The 21780-nt window shown below is 35.7% G+C and overlaps 1 pseudogene; it reads left to right on the top strand.

Moving 5' to 3' along the window:
- The first annotated feature begins 18188 nt into the window (after positions 1 to 18188).
- LOC149239740 (CRS2-associated factor 1, chloroplastic pseudogene) lies at positions 18189 to 20848 on the top strand (annotated as a pseudogene).
- Positions 20849 to 21780: the final 932 nt, after the last annotated feature.

Genomic DNA, 21780 nt, shown 5'->3' with positions numbered 1-21780 from the left:
GAGAAAGACATCATTCTTATTGATGTGATGTGTGGATGTAGAAGAAGATCCCACAATTGGTGCTTGTGAGATTGCACTAGATGCATTAAAAATAGGGGGAACCTCTTGTACTATATTTGAAGTTTTTTTCTTCCCCTCCAAAGATTTCAGCCACAAGTGTAAATTGCAATAAATACTAGCCAAATGTGCCAATTTCCTAGCTCCTAAATGGTTTCTTTTTTTACTATGGATGAACTCATGAGTGCTCCAACTCCTTTCACATGCTGATGCACTAGTGACCTATTTTTTTACTTGAAAATAATATTATATTAGTATAATAATTTACATGGAATAATTTGCAAATATACATACAAAGTATAAATAATTATGATGCCTACATACCTCACTCAACACCCTGACTGCAAATGTTTGTAGTTGAGGTGTCTCATATCCATGGAGAAACCACCATTGAGCAGGGGTGACCTATGGATGGTGCATATCTTGTAGTGACCTAGCTGTAGTAAAAGCATGACTAGTCCCTTGCCTATATGATATTGATTGAATGCGTATTTGATATTGTATCTCAGGATCATGATACATCCTCTCCATGCAATTATAGAATCCCTCCATGATATCTCTATCCTTAGGAATGTGAAAGTAATTAGGTGCTAGAAAAAGCCCCGTAGCATGTCATGGCGTATGCAACATACACCACCTTTTTTCCACAATTCTCCATATTGGATTATATACTAAATTATCATTCTTACATATCAACGATATGTGTTCTCTCACCCTATCCATGCCCTCATATACAAAACCCATACATGTAGCATTAGATTCCACCATCCTCAATATTTGTACAATAGGCTCACAGATAGAGATGATTTTTTCTCCACATGACCAAAACATTTCATTGAAGATTGTTTTCTCTACTAGTTTACCACCGTCTAACCTTGAAAAAGGAGAGATCACCCACTCTTCATTACATACAAATGATCTTAATGTAGCTTTTTTCTCTACCACCCTTTGCAGTGCAATAAAATGGGTGGCAAACCTAGTGTCACCTGGTCTCAGTAGATTCCTGGTTTTGTATTTTCTAAATATACTCAAACTCAATCGGTGGTTAAGAATGAATTTGACTAGTTTCCTTGCTTGAGATATATTTACCTGCACCCAACCTATTTTACCAATGTCATGAAGGGCTAGATCAATACAATGTGCTGCACAAGGTGTCCAAAACAACTTAGGGAAATGCTCCATCAATAGCTCACTAGCATGAACACAATTGGATGCATTATCAGTGACAACTTGGAATACATTGTCCTCTCTTATAGATAATATGGTGTCCTTTAGTGTCTGAAATAAATATTCAGCATTCTTTGTTTTGTCCATACAATCAATAGTAGGAAAATGGATCACTCCCCAACGACAACGAGAAAGTGTGTTCACAATAGGTATAAACTGGTGACCAATCCAACTATCACTAACTAAAGTATATCCAGAAATAGACCATGAATTCCTTATTGGTTTAACCCTTTCCTCTACTCTATGTTTGCTCCTATCAGTTCCTTTGGTCCTAAGACTTTCATAGCTTGGAAGAACATATGAGGGACCAAAACGATCGATATTTTTTAACATATCATGAAATAATGGGATTTTGATAGCGCTGAAAGAGATATAACAACCAATGAAAAAAATCATAAAGTACACCATCTACCTCATTTCGCTCCAATGGCTTCTAAGCTTTCTCCAATGATTGTTGTGTTGGATCAACATCTAGTAAAGTAGGTTCTCTTTGTGATCCATATGGCATAGAAGATGTTGTAGATGCCACAAATGATGGGAAAGAACTTGGTGTTGAATTAATAACATTTTCTCTTACCATGAGTGTATCTTGTGTTCTTTTTTTTCTTGCTTCTTGGACTACATTTCCTTGCTTATGTGCATTGACTTCTTCACTTAAAATTTTCTTCACATCTTGATCAATTTTAGTACATGCTACCACTCCTCCACCAATTCCACCCACAATGCTAGGAAAATGATCTCTTGCTCGAGTCACTGATGTCCCACAAGTATTATTACAAAACTTGCAATAAATTTTTCCATCATTTTTTCTTTCAAGATATTTCCATTATGGAAGTTTTGATCTAGGTGCCATCAATGTTCTTTAGAGGGTCTCCAAGTATCCTGTTCGCAAGAAAAAAAAATCATTCAAATTCAACTAACTATATTTGTACATATTTTGAAAAACAAAAAATTTCAAACTATAGAGAATACAAAAGAGACAATGCATAGAAGCTTACTTATGATATTACTTTTATTTGAATAAAAAACATGACATTCTATGTGAAACTAAAACACATTAATTCCTAAGAATCTAGTAGAAAATTGCAAATATGGCCAGGATATATAATTTCAAAACTATTACTAGAGTGATTATTGGGTAGATACAAGGAAATTAGTATTTACATGTCTATTAACAAATAAGACAAAATTTTTGATCAAAAATAACAAATAATAGTTTTAATTTAATTTCAATTTGTTATGTGTCCTATCTTATCCAAATTTATTAGACAATATGTGGCAGTTCCCAACCTTTCTAGTTGACTACGGAAAATGAGCCCCTCTATTTGAATTCCACACCAGTGATCCTTGTTTTGCAATGGAATGCAATCCATGTAATCATTATACTCCAAGCCGGTAATGGATATCATAAAAATCAATAAGAATAAAAACAAAAATGTGATTTAAATATATTTGCATTTTTTTTAATATAAAGCTTACAATTCCCTATTTTTTTTAAATCCAAAACTATTTAGTTGATGCATTGATCCAAAATTCTTTGTTGAAGAGAACAAATTCTTAATTCTAACTCTGTTTTCCTACTAATTTGACCAAGAATTCTTAATTCTAACTCTGTTTTGCTACTAATTTGACCAAGAATTCTTAATTCTAACTCTGTTTTGCTACTAATTTAACCAAGAATTCTTTATGGAATGGAATAAGTTTTTAATTGTAATTTCTAAGTATACTTTGCTATTACATTAAGACATAATTCCATGTTAATTCTCGTTACTTGTAGAAGGTTTCCAAAAAAACAAGATTAGTTGGTAAACTAGTTTTATTGCAATTTAAAAAAAATAGAACTTACCTTCTTTGTCATAATTTAAATTTAATATGGAAAAAAAAATTACAAGTGCAAACTTATAATTTTCTACCATACTTTAATATAAAATTGAACATGTAAATTTAATTTATTGTTTTTTATATAAAACATGTAGCATGCAAATTTACTAAGCATGCCAATCTTACTATGCCATTTGTAACTAAAGCTTTTACATGAGATTTATTATTTTATACATAAAATTTAAAATGTAAATTTACTTTCTATTCTATTCACAAGTGTAAACTTACCTTTATTACTATTTTATAGTTTTTTCATGTAAACTTAATTATTATTCTAAGAAAAACTTACCTTTACTATTTGCAATTGTACTCCAACATAAAAATAACATAATAAATTTACATATTATTTTATTCACAAGTGCAGGTAGCTTCAATTTCTTATTTTATATTTTTTTGTAATATAGAAGTTGCCATTTTTTTATGCTTTTGTATAGGAGTTACAGATTTGCAACTAAGCTTTTTCATTTTATATTTTTTATATATTTTTTCTAATATTGGATTTATCCTTTTCCTATTTTTTCATAAGAGTTATCCATTTTAAACTGAAATTTGCCATTTTATATTTTTTTTTAATATACAAGTGACTTTTTTTCTTTTTCTTTTATTCACAAGTGCAAACTTATCTTTAGGTATTCTCATTTTATAATTTTTTGTAATATAGAAGTTGTGGTTTTTCTACAGGTTTGTATATGAGTTATGGCTTCCCACCCATCGACCACATTTATCGTACACGTGTCAGGAAGCATGAACGGTTAAGGCCACGTAATCATTTCTCTGATCGACCATTAAATTTAAAAGGCGTTCAAAGAGAAGGAAACCACAACCAATCAGAACAAATCAAAAGGCAAGCACAACCAAGATAAATCAACGAAGGGAAAATTTGGTGGCAGAGTTGTGTTGAACACCATGCCGAGGTTCAATTTTATTGTTATACATAGCCACACTATTCGCCAACTCAGCAGGAGAAGCACAGTGGATGTTGGAAATAAGTCGATAGAAATCTTTGACCAAAATCATGCACCGCTGACTGTACCGAATTGGAAACTGATGAATTATTCGTTGTATCGAATCGAATTAGCAAATTCTCGATTTTTTTTTTGCCGGTACGGCCGAACTTGGTAAATATGAGGTAAACAACATGATGATGGATTCATATTAAATAAATTCATATGATGACGTTATTGAATAAATTAGCACAATTTTTTAATGCTTTAATAAAATTTATTCATTTCAAAATTATATATTAATAACATTATCATAATTATTTATAATAATAAAACATTATCATTATTCAACTATGGACAATCATGTTTAACTATGCTCTGTTGGAAATAATACTGAGGGGGGGGGGGAATCAGTATTATCTAGCAATTTACCAAATCTTCCTTATTTGATCTTTTGAAATATTCTTGCATATAAAACAATGAGCATGAATAAAGAAAATAGACAGTCACACCAAAGAACACAAGATGTAAGGTGGAAACCCAATGCGGGAGAAAAACCACCTGCTGCAATAATGTCTCTATCTTCTTTCAAGAAATTCTTTTTACAATGATTTTGTACTGGTGCAGTCCTTTACCAGCACGCAGGCTGCAACCTGCAAAGAGCTACAACTCTTTCTCGTTTTCCAGACTTCTCCTGGAAGGGAGCTACAACCCCCTACTTCTTTTCAAGTATACAACAGATACAGTCTACTACAGATATCAGATCAGAAATTACAGAAACAACCCAGAACACCTTATGAACAGAAATATACAGTTAACAGATCATCTTAAGACAGGGACGCATATTTTCTTTCTGTGGCCTGCGACTGGACGCAGTATACCTTATGCCGTTCTGCGTGCAGACGCTCTGTTCCTTTTGCTTGTCTGCGACCGACGCACACATCAACACAATCGCGCCGCGTCTTTCGCTTCAGAGACGCACCCAATACCACAGTCGCGCCGCGTCCTTCGCTTCAGAGACGCACCTGATCCTTTACTGTACTGCGTCCCGGCGCACTTTCCCTTCACTGAATCTGCGTCCCTTTAGATATAGAAGATAAGAGGACTTCAGAACCAACCCCAACACTCAGATCCACAGATCTGATCATGCGCCATATAGATCGTAGTCCATTAGAAGATTTACCCTTAAAGATATGGACTAGATCACACCAAGAGATGATCAACCAAGATGATGCTTAATCCAAATGAACTCCTTTGCTTTATATAGGCAAGCTTCTCCCCAAAGCGTGGAACAATACCACGAGCCGACACCATAGAAACATACAACCGTCGGCTAGATACCACACAAGAAGCCCCCACGAGCTTTTCTCTACCTTGAAATGTGTGCACTGGGCGGACGCACCTTCTGAACGGCTGGCCAGCGTCCCTGGACGCGGGTTCTGTATGGAATACCTGCGGGGACGCACTTGTTGCACAAAAATTCCTGCGTCCTTCTTGATTTACCACCTGAAAGAGTTTGCCATCAAGTACAACACCTGAAACATAATGCCAACAAACTCCCCCTTTGGACTTGATGGCAACCACATAATCTTCAGCTTCATCATTCTCCCCCTTTGACATCAAGAGCAAAGGGTATGCTCCCCCTATGCTCATGCTTCTCCAGATTTGTAACCAGAAATCCATCATGAAGAAGACATAGACATATTGCAGCTATTTCCAAGATCTCCTTCTCCATAATGCCAACAATGCATTATGTGCTCCCCCTGAGCCTATACCATCAATAGGAGGATGGTCAACAGTGAGATGATGCATCAACAACCCCCAGCTTTTGCCTGAGGTATTCAAAAGTGTCCCTGGGCAACGGTTTGGTGAAAATATCAGCAACTTGTTCCTTAGAAGGAACATACTCCAACTTGACCTTCTGTTCAAGTACTTGTTCCCGGAGAAAATGGTACTTGATTGGGATGTGCTTGGTTTTTGAATGCATAACCGGATTCTTTGAGATGCTGATTGCACTTGTGTTGTCACATAAGATAGGAATAGGAGGTGTACAAGTGATTTGATAATCCTGCAAAGTCTGCATCATCCAAAGAAGTTGGGTGCAACAAGATGCAGCCGCAACATATTCCGCTTCAGCTGTAGACAAGGCAATTGAACTCTGTTTCTTGCTGAACCAAGATACCAGTCTAGAACCCATAAAGAATGCACCACCACTTGTGCTTTTCCTGTCATCCACGCTTCCGGCCCAATCTGCATCTGTATAAGCATGAAGAGTGAGATCTGTATCTCTAGGATACCATAGGCCATAATTTTGAGTCCCTTGAAGATATTTGAAGATTCTCTTTACTGCTTGAAGATGAGTCTCCTTTGGATTTGCCTGAAACCTTCCAACTATTCCAACTGCATGCATGATGTCTGGTCGGGTACCTGTCAAATATAGTAGACTTCCAATCATAGATCTGTAGGTTGGTTGATGAACTGCTGCAGATTCGTCATTTGCACCGAGACTACATCCTGTAACCATGGGTGTACATACTGGTTTTGCATCTTCCATGCCATATTTCTTCAAAATCTGCTTGAGATACTTGGTTTGAGATAAAAGGATTCCACCTTTCTTTTGTTGGATTTGCAAACCAAGAAAGTATGTCAGTTCTCCTAGCAAGGACATCTCAAATTCTTTCTGCATGACTGAGGCAAAGCTTTGACTCATAGCTTCTTCATTACTGCCAAAAATAATGTCATCTACATACACAACAAGTATTAGTAATTTGTCATTTTCAACTTTTATATAAAGATTGCTATCTGCTGAACCTTTTGAAAAACCTTGTTGATGAAGATATTTGTCCAACCGGTAGTACCAAGCCCTTGGAGCTTGTTTGAGACCATAGAGAGCCTTTTTTAATCGGCATACAAGATTTGGATCGTTTCCAAGAATGAAACCATCTGGCTGTTCAATGTACACTTCTTCATCCAAGTCTCCATTCAGAAAAGCTGATTTCACATCCATTTGAAATACTTTGAAGTTCTGACAACTTGAGAGAGCAAGAAACATTCGGATGGCCTCAAGTCTTGCAACAGGAGCAAAAGTTTCTTCAAAGTCTATTCCTTCTTGCTGTGCATATCCTTTACAAACAAGTCTGGCTTTGTTTCTAATTACTTCTCCATTTTCATTCAATTTATTTTTGAAAACCCATTTTGTTCCGATAACATTCTTATCCTTTGGTCTAGGAACCAGCTCCCAAGTGTTGTTCTTTTCGATTTGCTCAAGTTCTTCATCCATTGCTTTCACCCAACATTCATCTTTGCATGCTTCTTTCACATTTTGTGGTTCAGTAGAGGAGAGTAATGCCAAATAACTCGAAGCTTCTGCAACTGTTCTTCTAGTTTGTATACCTGCTTCCTTTTGTCCCATGATCTGAGATTCTGGATGGTTCTTTTGAACATATCTGGATGGAGTCTTTTCTTCTATTCTTGTTCTTTCTTCTGCTTCTTCGTGAGGTCCGTCTTGAAATTGTTCTTGCGGTTCTTCTTCTTCATCATTCTGTCTTTGAGGGTAGCTTTCATCTTCTTCAATGTCTTCACGATGTATTTGCCTAGGAATATATCCTTTCTCATCAACCACTACATCAATGCTTTCAACAATTCTGCCAAGTCTTTTATTGTAGCATTTGTATGCTTTGCTATGTGGAGAGTAGCCAAGAAGAATTCCTTCATCTGCTCTAGGATCAAGTTTGCCAAGCTGCTCCTCAGTATTTTTGATATAGCATTTGCTCCCAAAGATTTTGAAGTGCTTTACTGAAGGAGTTTTACCACTCCAGAGCTCATGAGGAGTTTGAGTGCTGTTCACTCGGACATTTGTCTTGTTGAGAATAATAACTGCCGCATGTGCAGCTTCACCCCAGAAGGTTGCAGGAGTTCCTGATTCATCAAGCATAGCACGAGCCATTTGCTGGACTGTTCTGTTCATTCTTTCCACTACTCCATTTTGCTGAGGAGTTCTAGCTGTAGAAAATTCTCTCCTTATTCCATGTTCATCACAGAAATCGAAAAATTCATTTGAAGTAAATTCTCCACCTCTGTCGGATCTGAGGCACTTAATCTTGTGACCTGATTCATTTTCAGCCAAGGCTTTGAAGGATTTGAATTTTTCGAACGCTTCATCTTTGTGCTTCATAAGTCCCAACCAAACAAACCTGGAGAAATCGTCAATAAATAATATCAAGTATTCCTCTCCTCTAGGTGTTCTTTTTCTGAATGGTCCACATACATCTGTATGTACTAGCTCAAGAGGCATACTGGCTGATCCTTCTTTCTCTGGAAAGTTAGTTCTAGTCTGTTTTCCAAACTGACATGATCTGCACATGGTGTTGTCAGGAATTTTGATATCTGGAAGATCGCGAACTGCCTGATATTTGCAAGCTTTCCTTATTTGTGAGAAGCTTAGATGTCCCAATCTTCGATGCCATAACCAGTGCTCTTCATCCTTGCTTAGATAGCATTGTTGTTGTTCTTCATCAAAAATGTATAGATTATTTGAAGTTCTTTTTCCTTTGAGAACTGTTTTACCTGTATCAAGATCACGAACAAGACATCCATTTGATCTGAATATAACCTCGGTTCTTTGATCACACATCTGGCTTACACTTAGAAGATTATGCTTTAGCCCATCAACAAACAAAACATTTCCAGCCTTAACATCTTCTTTTAAAGGAGCAATACCTTTTCCTTTTATAGTTGCAGGAGTATCATTTCCAAAAGAGACTTTCTTTCCCTTTTCTAAATTAGAATAAGATTCAAGTTTTTCTTTATCACCTGTCAGGTGCTTTGAACATCCACTGTCAATGTACCATAGATTTTCTTGTCCTTCTGCATAGAATGCTATCCCACATCTTTCTGTTTGAGGTTCCTTTATTTTCCATGTTTTGGTGCCTGAGGTTTGTTCCCTTTTTTGTTCTTGTACCTTTCTTTCCGGAAACCTGCTTCTGCATTCAACATCTTCATGTCCAAAATTATTGCAAATAGAGCATTCAACTTCATTTTCAAGAGCTGAAAAATTGTTATAGGTCCTTTTTGAAATCCCTGTCATGCTTCTTTGTTTTTGAGCTTCCCTAGTCATGATTGTTTTATACGCAACACATTGGGCTGCTTTGTGACCAAAGTTATGGCAAGAAAAGCATTGTCCATTGAAGAAGTTTCTGCGATTATTGAATCTACCAGCCGACTGATTGTAATTTCTATTTTCATCTATTCTTGAACCAAATTGAGAAGGTTTTACCTGTGGCTGGTTGTGGCTTTTGTTCACCCTTAAGCTGGATTGCCCCTGATAGTTTGAAGTTTGTCCCTGCTTTACCTGATGATCTTCCTTGTGTTCTTGCTCATTTCTTCTTGCTACATCAAGATAACTTTTTGAAGTGGAAGCTTGAGAAGTTTCTCCATTGTAGCCCAGACCTGTCTTATTTAGAGGAGACCGCTGCACACTGATAATCTCATTCAACGTTTCAGATCCTTTGACAAACTTGAGATTAATAGTCTTTGTTTTCTCAATTTCTTTTCTAAGACCAACAATTTCACCTTCTAATTTTTCAAGATGTTTTTCCTTTTCATCAATCTGAAATTGTAGAGTATCAATAATCATGTTCTTTTCTTCTATACATCTCTTGAGTCTAGTAATTTCATCATAAAGGTTATCCACATCTATAGCATCCTCATAATTATCATCTTCAAATGCCATTAACAATCTATATTTGTTACCTTGTTCATCTTCATCACTGTTTGATAAGCCATCGCTATCTTCATGGGTGTAGTAGCTTTTCTTATTTGTACCCTGTTTCTTGTTCCATCTAACTGGTTCCTTTCCTTTATCCTTATAAGAGCATTTTGCAGCATAATGACCTACTCTTCCACAAGCAAAACATTTGAAAGGTAGCTTACCTCTGAACCTTCCAGAACCCCTTTGAAGATTTCTGACAAAGTTTGATTCTTCTTCCTCTTCTTCTGGAACATGACATGCTTCATAGTGATCTTCTTTGCCTGATGCTTTAAAAGCAGCTTCCCTTCTGTCTGATGGACCTCCCTTTCTCATTTCATAAGCAGTTAGAATTCCATGCAACTGAGACATAGTGAGAACACGGAGATTTTCCTTTTCTTCTACTGCAGATACTTTAGATTCAAACTTGGGAGATAAAGATCTTAGAATCTTTTGAACTGCTATAGTCTCTTTTATTTCTTCACCCAAATTTTTCATACAATTAACAATCTCATCTACTCGAAGAAAATAATTAGCCACACTTTCATCATTATACATCTTGAGAGTCTCATATTGAATCCTGAGAGTTTGAAGTTTAGCTTCTTTTACCTGTTCATCTCCTTCATAGCTAGTGATCATTTTGTCCCATATCTCTTTTGCTGATTTGAAGTGCATGACCTTCATGAACTCTGTTTGAGATATACTTCCTAATAGAGTACTGACTGCTTTTGCATTTGTTTCATACTGTTTTTTCTCAGCTGGATCTGTAGGAGTAACTGAAGGAAAGGCATAGCCTGATTCTACAATGTTCCAAACTTCTGTACCAAGAGATTGAAGATATGCAGTAACTCTTACCTTCCAATAATTGAAGTTTGTTCCATCGAAGACGGGTGGCCTGATTGATGCTTCTCTCTCGTAGTTGCTCATGATGAACGATCTACCTTCAAGCGATCAAGCTGTTCTGAAGGACCTGCTCCGATACCAATTGTTGGAAATAATACTGAGGGGGGGGGGGAATCAGTATTATCTAGCAATTTACCAAATCTTCCTTATTTGATCTTTTGAAATATTCTTGCATATAAAACAATGAGCATGAATAAAGAAAATAGACAGTCACACCAAAGAACACAAGATGTAAGGTGGAAACCCAATGCGGGAGAAAAACCACCTGCTGCAATAATGTCTCTATCTTCTTTCAAGAAATTCTTTTTACAATGATTTTGTACTGGTGCAGTCCTTTACCAGCACGCAGGCTGCAACCTGCAAAGAGCTACAACTCTTTCTCGTTTTCCAGACTTCTCCTGGAAGGGAGCTACAACCCCCTACTTCTTTTCAAGTATACAACAGATACAGTCTACTACAGATATCAGATCAGAAATTACAGAAACAACCCAGAACACCTTATGAACAGAAATATACAGTTAACAGATCATCTTAAGACAGGGACGCATATTTTCTTTCTGTGGCCTGCGACTGGACGCAGTATACCTTATGCCGTTCTGCGTGCAGACGCTCTGTTCCTTTTGCTTGTCTGCGACCGACGCACACATCAACACAATCGCGCCGCGTCTTTCGCTTCAGAGACGCACCCAATACCACAGTCGCGCCGCGTCCTTCGCTTCAGAGACGCACCTGATCCTTTACTGTACTGCGTCCCGGCGCACTTTCCCTTCACTGAATCTGCGTCCCTTTAGATATAGAAGATAAGAGGACTTCAGAACCAACCCCAACACTCAGATCCACAGATCTGATCATGCGCCATATAGATCGTAGTCCATTAGAAGATTTACCCTTAAAGATATGGACTAGATCACACCAAGAGATGATCAACCAAGATGATGCTTAATCCAAATGAACTCCTTTGCTTTATATAGGCAAGCTTCTCCCCAAAGCGTGGAACAATACCACGAGCCGACACCATAGAAACATACAACCGTCGGCTAGATACCACACAAGAAGCCCCCACGAGCTTTTCTCTACCTTGAAATGTGTGCACTGGGCGGACGCACCTTCTGAACGGCTGGCCAGCGTCCCTGGACGCGGGTTCTGTATGGAATACCTGCGGGGACGCACTTGTTGCACAAAAATTCCTGCGTCCTTCTTGATTTACCACCTGAAAGAGTTTGCCATCAAGTACAACACCTGAAACATAATGCCAACATGCTCAACCATGGTTGATCATGGTCAACTATGTTTTATAAAATCAAACATGGTCAACTATGGTTGAACGTCACATTGTCACAAAGATTGTCTTGATATGGAAATCAACCATGGTAAATCATGATCCAATTTCGCATTGTCACAAAGATTGTCTTGATATGAAAATCAATCATGATCAAGGATGTTCAACCATGGTCCAATGTCACATTGTGACAAGGATTGTCTTAATATGGAATTCGACCATGGTCAACCATGTTTATTTCAGGGTTTATAATATTTATTTTTTGGTTTATATACCTTGGGTCTATTATTCCCTTGGGTTTATTAATCTAATGGTTCATATTCCTAAGGTTTAATATTATTCACTTAAGTTTATAGTCACTTGGGTTTTTAGTATTTATCCCTAGGTTTTATTATTCCCTTGGGGTTATAATATCAATCATTTTCAACCATGGTCAACGATGGTCAACAATGTTTATTTTATTTTAGGGTTTAAAATATTTATCTTAGGGTTTATATACCATTAATCGCTAGGGTTTATTATTCCCTTTGGTTTATAATATCGATCATGGTGAACCATGATCCAATGTTGCATTGTGACAAATATTGTCTCAATATGAGAATCAACCATGGTCCAATGTCGCATTGTGACAAAGATTTTGTCTATTTGAAAATTAGTCATGGTCAAGCATGGTCAACCATGCTCCAATGTCACATTGTGGCAAGCATTGCCTCAATATGAAACTCAACCACAGTGAACCATGTTTATTTTAGTGTTTATAATATTTATCTTAGGGTTTATATAACTTTGGTTTATAATATTAGTCCCTTGGGTTTAACATTATTCAACCATGGTCAACTATGTTTTATAAAATCAATGGTGGTCAACCACGGTCCAATGTCGTATTGTGACAAAAATTGTCTTAATATTAAAATAAATAATTGTCTCAACAATGGTTAAGCATGGTCAACCATGGTCCAATGTAACATTGTGAAAAAGATTTTCTCAATATCAAAATCAACCATGGTCAACCATGTTTATTTTAGTGTTTATAATATTTAACTTAGGGTTTAGATACCTTGGGTTTATAATATTAGTCCCTTGGGTTTAATATTATTCAACCATGCTCAACCGTGGTTAATGTGGTTTTATAAAATCAATCATGGTCAACCATGGTTCAACGTCGCATTCTGACAAATATTATATCCATATGAAAATCAATCATTTTCTCAACCATGCTACAACATCGTGTTATGAGAAAGATTGTATCAATATGATAATCACCATCAACCATGGTCAACCATGGTAAATCATGGTCAACCTTGTCAACCATGTTTTATAATATCATACATGGTCATCCATGGTCAATCATGGTCAACCATGGTTGAATTTCACATTGTCACAAAGATTGTGTTGGTAAGAAAATCAACCATGATTAAGCATGGTCAACCATGTTCCAATGTCTCATTGTGACAAGGATTGTCTCAATATGAAAATCAACAATGGTCAACCATTTTCAACCATGTTTATCTTAGTGTTTATAATATTTATCTAAGGGTTTATATACCTTTAGTTTATAATATTAGTCCCTTGGTTTTAATATGTTCCCTTTGGTTCATAATCCCTTGGGGTCTTAGTATTAATCCCTTAGGTTTATTACTCCCTTGGGTTTATTATTCCCTTGGGTCTATAATATCAATCATGGTCAACCATGGTTAATCATAGAAAACCATGGTCAACCATATTCGAATGTTGCATTGTGACAATGATTGTCTCAATATGAAAATCAACCATGGTCAGCCATAGTCCAACATCGCATTGGAATATATTGTTTCAATATGAAAATCAATCATGGTAAAGCATGGAAAAGCATGGTCCACCATTGCATTGTGACAAGGATTGTCTCAATATGGAAATCAACCATGGTCAACCATGTTTATTTTTGAGCTTTATAATATTTATTTTAGAGTTTATATACCTTGGGTTTATAATTTATGTCACATTATGACAAAGATTGTCTCAATATGATAATCATCGTCAACCATGGTAAATGATGGTCAACCTTGGTGAACCATGGTCAACTATGTTTTATAAAATCAAAAATGTCATCCATGGTCAATCATGGTCAATTATGGTCAAAGCATGCATTGTCACAAAGATTGTGTTGATATGAAAATCAACCATGGCTAAGCATGGTCAACCATGATCCAACGTCGCATGGTGACAAGGATTCCCTCAATATGAAAATCAACCATGGTTAACCATTGTCAATGATCCTTATTTTAGTGTTTATAATATTTATCTTAGGGTTTATAATATTTGTCCCTTAGGTTTAATATTATTCCCTTGCTTTTATAATATCAATGACTTGGGTTTAATATTGTTCCCTTGGGTTCATAATCCTTTTGGGTTTTAGTATTAATCCCTTTGGTTTATTATTCCCTTGGGTTTATAATACCAATGCCTTGGGTTTATAATCCCAATGCCTTGGGTTTATAATATCAATCATGGTCAACCATGGTCAATCATAGCTAACCATGGTCAACTGTGATCGAATGTCGCATTGTGACTATGTTGTCTCAATATGAAAATAAACCATGGTCATCCATGGTCCAAATCACATTGTGGAAAATATTATCTCGATATCAAAATCAATCATGGTCAAGTATGGTCCAACATTGCATTGTGACAAGGATTCTCTCAATATGGAAATCAACCATGGTTAATCATGGTCCAATGTTGCATGGCGATAAGGATTCTCTCAATATGGAAATCAACCATGGTCAAGAATTTTATTTTAGGCTTTATTAGATTTATCTTAGGGTTTATATACCTTGGGATTATAATTTGTATCCCTTGGGTTTATAATATCAATCATGGTTAACCATGTTTAATAGATTCAATCATGGTCAATCACAATCGAATGTCGCATTGTGACAAATATAGTCTCATTGTGAACGTCACATTTTCACAAAGATAGTTTTGGTATAAAAATCAACCATGTTTAAGTATGGTCAACCATGATTGAATGTCGCCTTGTGACAAGGATTGTCTCAATATGAAAATCAACCATGGTTAACAATTGTCAATCATTTTTATTTTAGTGTTTATAATATTTATCTTAGGGTTTATATACCTTTGGCTTAAAATATTAGTCTCTTGGTTTTAATATATTCCCTTGGGTTTATAATCCCTTGGGGTTTTAGTATTAATCCCTGGGGTTTATAATATCAATCCCTTATGTTTATTATTACCTTTGATTTATAATATCAATCATGGTCAATCATTCTCAATCATAGCCAACCATGGTCAACCATAGTCCAACGCCACGTTGCGACAAATTGTCTTGATATGAAAATCAATCATGGGCAAGCATGGTCAACTATGGTCCAATGTCACATTGTGAAATATATTGTCTCAATATGGAAATCAACCATGGTTACCCATGTTTATTCTAGGGTTTATGATATTTATCTTAGGGTTTATGTACCCTGGGCTTATAATTTACATCACATTGACAAAGTTTGTCTCAATATGATAATCATCATCAACCACGGTCAACCATGGTTAATCATGGTCAACCTTGATCAACCATGGTCGAATATCGCATTGTCACAAAAATTGTGTTGATAAGAAAATCATTGATGGTTAAGCAGGGGCAACCATGGTCAAACGTTGCATTGTGACAAGGATTGTCTTAATATGAAAATCAACCATGGTCAACCATTGTCAGCGATGTTTATTTAGTGTTTTAATATTTATCTTAGGATTTATATACCTTGGGTTTATAACATTTGTCCCTTAGGTTTAATATTATTCCCTTGGGTTTATAATATAAATCATGGTCAACCATGGTCAATCATAGCCAACTATGGTCAATCATGGTCATCCATGATCGAATGTCGCATTGTGACTAAGATTGTCTCAATATGAAAATCAACCATGGTCAACCATGGTCCAACATCATGTTGTCACAGGGATTGTCTCAAACATGGTCAACCATATTTATTCTAGGGTTTATAATATTTATCTTAGGGTTTATAATCATGATCAACCTCGGTCCAACGTCACGTTGTGATAAAGTTTTTCTCAATGTGAAAATCAACCATGGTCCAACGTCGCATTGTTACAAAGATTGTCTCCATATGAAAATCAATCATGGTCAACCATGATCCAACATCATATTGTGAAAAAGATTGTCTTAATATGAAAATCAATCATAGTCAACCATGATTGTTTTAGGGTTTATAATATTTATCTTAGTGTTTTATACCTTGAGTTTATAATATTGATCCGTTGGGTTTAATATTATTTCATTGGGTTTATAATCCCTTGGGTTTATTTTTTCTTTGGGTTTATAATATCAGTCCCTTGGGTTTATTAATCTAAGGGTTCATATTTGTAGGGTATAATGTTATTATAGGTTTTTTAATATCAGTCCTTTTGTCAAGTATAATCCTCGAATTTAATTAATTAATAATAATTACTATAAATTATTTAAAAAACAATATTTATATTAATTATTTTCAATATTAATTATATTTATATTTATATTAAATAATATTAATTATTAATAGTAGTAATATCAATTTATAATAATAATCCTGATTTATAATAATAACATAATTTATAGTGATAATTTATAATTTATACGCTTTCGGCATATATAAATTTGAGTGGGCCTAATGGTAAGAGCATGTGTTTCCTCCTAAGAGGTCACTAGTTCAAAACAAGAGGGGGTAGAGTATGTATGCCTTTGTAGACTTAGTAGTCAAATCGTTGTGCGGAGGTGGGTTCCTTATCCCACAAACAAGGGGATCTCATACACCAATTTGATGTAGTTACTAATGTAAATATAGTTGTGCCAATTATAAAAAAACCATTTTATATAATAATTTTTTATTATTATATTAAATGTATTAAAAAAACGATATTAATATTGACTTGCATACATCACAATTTTTATCATATAAAGGGCTAGGTAAAAGTGAAAAGAAATATCGTGCAAAAACATAAAACATATTGTATTTTTGCATAATAAGTGTTAAGTGAACGTATAAACGTCGTGAAAATTAAGCCCCCCACACACATAAAAGAAATGATATGAAATATTATATAAAAACATTGTAGACTTCTCTATCATATTTTTAATATTTATAATAATACCTTTTTATTTTCCTTATTTTATATATATATTATTAATTATATTTATAATAATAATCAAACTTAAAAAGTGAACGTATAAACGTCGTGAAAATTAAGCCCCCCACACACATAAAAGAAATGATATGAAATATTATATAAAAACATTGTAGACTTCTCTATCATATTTTTAATATTTATAATAATACCTTTTTATTTTCCTTATTATATATATATTATTAATTATATTTATAATAATAATCAAACTTAAAACTGAATAAATAAATATAATAATAAATTTTATAATGATAAAATATATCCATATAAAATATAATATAAAGAATCTGACATAAATTAATGGCCCACTAAGATTTTAAAACGACAATCCAACAAGTTCAGAGCCAACAATAACCAACTTACAACTGAGAAAACGTCACTGATGACGAATGAGAAGAAGACGGATATTCAGGCCGAAGGCTTTTTTTTTGAATCAGTGAACCTCTCGTTTTCGTCTACACTTCGCATATGTATCTCACATCTGTACACAAATTTTTACTCACTCTTCTTCTCTCCACTTGACATCTGTACACAGATTTTTACTCACCCTTCTGCTTTCCACTTGACATCTATGCGCATCCTCCACGCACCAACTCTAAAATGCATCGCCCTCCTTAACTGTCGCGCTCAGATGCCTCCATCTTAATCATGCAACAAAAAATGGTTAACTATCCGCTTAACAAGTTGCGTAGTTAATAATTAACAGGTGCTGGCAGCAATTCACAATGGTGTCTCCTTCAATATTTTCTCCTCGCCTTCTGCAATTCCTCCTCCTTCCAACACTAAAACCAACAATAATTATCGTTTTTTGACTCCCACTCTACCCACTCTTCCTCCCCTCCTTCATAAAAGAAGCAACAGCACCACAACCAGGAGCAGCAGGAGAGTGGAAATTCAGGCACCCAATCTGTTTGATAATCCCGAAGAATAAAAGGCAAAGTGCCAGGGCAAGAACAAGAAAGTGTACAGATATATGGGTCACTATACAACCAAGCTAGGGGACAACCGAGGAGTCACAGTCAACAGCGACGGAACATCATACAGAGTAGAAGGGGCGCCATTCGAGTTCAAATTCAGCTACACCGAGACCCCTAACGTGAAGCCTCTGGCCCTCAGAGAGCCACTCTTCGCTCCTTTCGGGCCGCCCACAATAAACAGGTCATGGATTGGAAGAGCGCTTCTTCCGAAGAGCAATAAAATGCCTCCCGATTTGGATTCCTTCAACCCTCCTCTGCCTGGCAAGAAGGGCGTGAAGTACGTCGAGGCGCCCGACCATTTTCTCATGGATAACGACCCCAAATATGATGCCAGGACCTGAGATGAGATACTGGGGGAGCCTTTGCTGAGGAACGAGATTAATGAGCTCGTTGACTTCAGGGATTTGTCAAGTTAAGCTTGGAAGGGATGGATTGACACAATATGTTAGAATTGATCCATAATCATTGGAGACGTCGCCGGGTTTGTAAGATAAAATGCAAAGGTGTTCCAATAATAGACATGGATAATGTTTGCTATCATCTAGAGGAGAAAACTGGTGGAAAGATCATTCGCCGTGTTTGTGGAGTAGTATACCTTTTCTGGGGCCGAAACTATAACTGCAAAAACCGTCCAACTTTTCCCTTGATGCATTGGAAGCCTGCAACACCTCCCTATCTGAAGCTGATTGAGCGAGCTGCTGCTGGGATGAAAAAGACGTCATCTACCACCCATTTGTAAATTAGGAAAAAATGGTGTCTACTTTAATCTTGTCAAAAATGTCAGAGAGGCTTTTGAAGAATGTGATCTGGTGTGGATAAATTGCCGAGGAATGAAACCTAGCGATTAAAAAGGATAGGTGCCAAACTTAAGGAACTGGTTTCTTGTGTGTTGCTTTCGTTTGATAAAGAGCATATATTAATGTGGAGAAGTAGAGAATACGCACCTAAGAATTTTGAAGAGCGAGACCTGGTTGCTTCTAAGTCTGCTAGTGAAGTTAGTAGAGATAATTCTTCTGATTCTGAAGTCTTTGTTATTCAATCATCTGGTAAGAAATTGTTCTCAGGAACTGGGGAATTGACAAACTCTTTAGAGATAGGATTATTGAAGCACAACGTTGTTACATTATCCAAGGATGTTTCTCATGAAGGTGTAATTGTGACTACTGAACATAACAGATCTTTACAAGAAGAATTGGAAAAGTCATCTTTTTCAGTGAAATGCAAAGAGTTTGTTAAAGTGGGCGAAAATGAGGATGCCCTTGAGCAGAAAATAAATGTTCAAACACGTAATGGTATTGGCACGGATACTTCTAAAGAAGAAATAGGTTTATTGCCGATCAAATCGCATAAAAATCGCCTACTTTTTTTTTTGCCGATTTTTACTGAAAAAATCGCGCTTTTTTCAAAAAATCGCGATTTTTTCGAAAAAAGCGCGATTTTTAACGAAAAAATCGTGGGGACTCAGGACAGCATAGTTTTATAACTTTTTTTGGGTTTTTTCATGCAATGTTTTTTGAAAGAAACAAATAATTTTTGAGTGGGGTAGCTTAATGATCAAGTCTAGGCCCTAGTATGGATATGCTATTCATGGTAATGTTAAATTCTTAAAGTAAAAGTGACATTCTCCTTAATCTTCATTTTCATCCTTTTACTTAAATTTTTAACATTACCATGAAATGACTCAGGATGTTTGAGAGTGGTTCCAGCCTCATTGGATTTCATATGGAGAAAATAGAATTTTAGATTTCATTTAAAATCCAGCAGACTTATCAGTTTTTCAGGATTTCAGGATTGGGAGATTGTAATGTTTCCAGGTGACACCACCTGCCCGGGCTACCCCTGCCACCAGTAGAGGACGTGGTCTACCTCCTATAGCTCCTACTTCTAGTTCTTCAACGTCTAGATCACATCAGACTCCACTGCCATTTCCACCTGCACGGGCACTAGCATCTACATCTAGAGGGAAAGGGAAAGTTGTGGCATTTTCTCGCAAGAGGGGCAGAGGAAATCAATAGGATTAGACTTTCATTTTATTGTATATGACATTATGACATGATGAGATACATTATCATATTTTTTGTTGATATTTTGAGGCTGAGTTGGGACTTACTATTCAGGACATGATTCAATGTTATGTGTGATTTTAGCGCTAGAAATGATATTAAACATCTTATATATTAGTTTTTTTATCATATTTATGTGTCAATGTATTTATTTTATGTTGTAGATGGTTTAGATATTAAAAAAATTGAAAAAAAATGAAAAAAAATGAATATTTTTGTGCCAAACGCTTTTTTCCCGCTTTTTTCCGCTTTTTTCCCGCTTTTAACGATTTTTTCCGCTTTTTTCCCGGCGCCGATTAAATCCCGCTCGCGCTTTGTGCAACATTGATTCCAGTCATAGTATGCTATCTATGTCTGGTTCTACATGTACAACACCATTTTCCAAGACTAGAGAAATGTTAAAGGCAAGTGAACTTGAATGTGCTTCAGGCACATGATTGAGGTCTAGAAACACCTGTCCATCTTTTGAATATGTAGGTCGTGATTCGTCAACTACTCGTGTTGCTATTTTTGCTAATTCCTTGAACACATCATCTGAATCGTTACCTTCTTCAAAAACACGTGTCATCATTTCGAATACTAAAAGTATGTAATGTATCAAGGAGGGCAATATTCATTTATTATCACAGATCGATGCGAAAGAGAAGATGATGCATGAAAGTGATAATTTTTTTGGAAACAAAATTTTGGTTGATACATAGGCTAATGGATGCAATAAAATTATTCAAAGCATTGAACTCTTATGGCAGCAGTTAAGAATTTAATAGCTATTAACAAAAAAAAAATACCTGTTAATTCATTTGGATGGTTAGTTTAAATCTAACAATCTAGCTGGACAAATCCTCTTCATATTTCGTTATAATTTATATCTCTCACATTAAATAATATAAAATGATAATATTGTTGAAATGATATCTCGTTTATGGTACTTCTAATCGTTTAGATCGTGAGGCTTCTTGATATTTCAATTGGTAGGCCCAGTCAAACTTTCAGGCGCCGACTCGCCCGAATGCAGCGTTTGCAAAATTCAACGAGGATAACATATATTTGCATATTTTAAGGGGAAGATGAAACTTAAAAACCCCTCCCTTTTAAAATGAATGATGCACTAAAGTTTAAGAGAAGAATTACTACACATCCTACAAATTTGAAGTAGCATAGATGTTCTGTTAGAATAACCGAATTTGAAGTAGCATAGATGTTTTGTTAGAATAACCGAATTTGGATTAAGAGAAGCATTACTACACGTCCTACAAATTTGAAATTTGAAGTATGATAAATGTTTTGTTTGAATAACTGAATTTGGATTGGGCTGAAATGTAGATTCATTCCCAACAATGGTGAACAATAAAGCACCTTTGTCAAAAATCACCCTACAGAGTAATTTGTACCATTCTCTTGTTAACCCACCAGCATCAATGCCTTCTTCTCCTTGAAAATGCTGATAGGTGCCCATTGAGGTCTTGATTTGAACGCATCAGTAAATCATTATATGAATCTTCCAGCAAATAATCTCGACGAACAA

This window comes from Pinus tabuliformis, chromosome 8, assembly GCF_031772625.1.
Source record: "Pinus tabuliformis cultivar Carrire ecotype Pingquan chromosome 8, CPIR1, whole genome shotgun sequence".
In the NCBI taxonomy this organism is placed as follows: domain Eukaryota; kingdom Viridiplantae; phylum Streptophyta; class Pinopsida; order Pinales; family Pinaceae; genus Pinus; species Pinus tabuliformis.
Note: the sequence above shows the minus strand (reverse complement) of the source record. Positions and strands in the feature narration are given on the sequence as shown.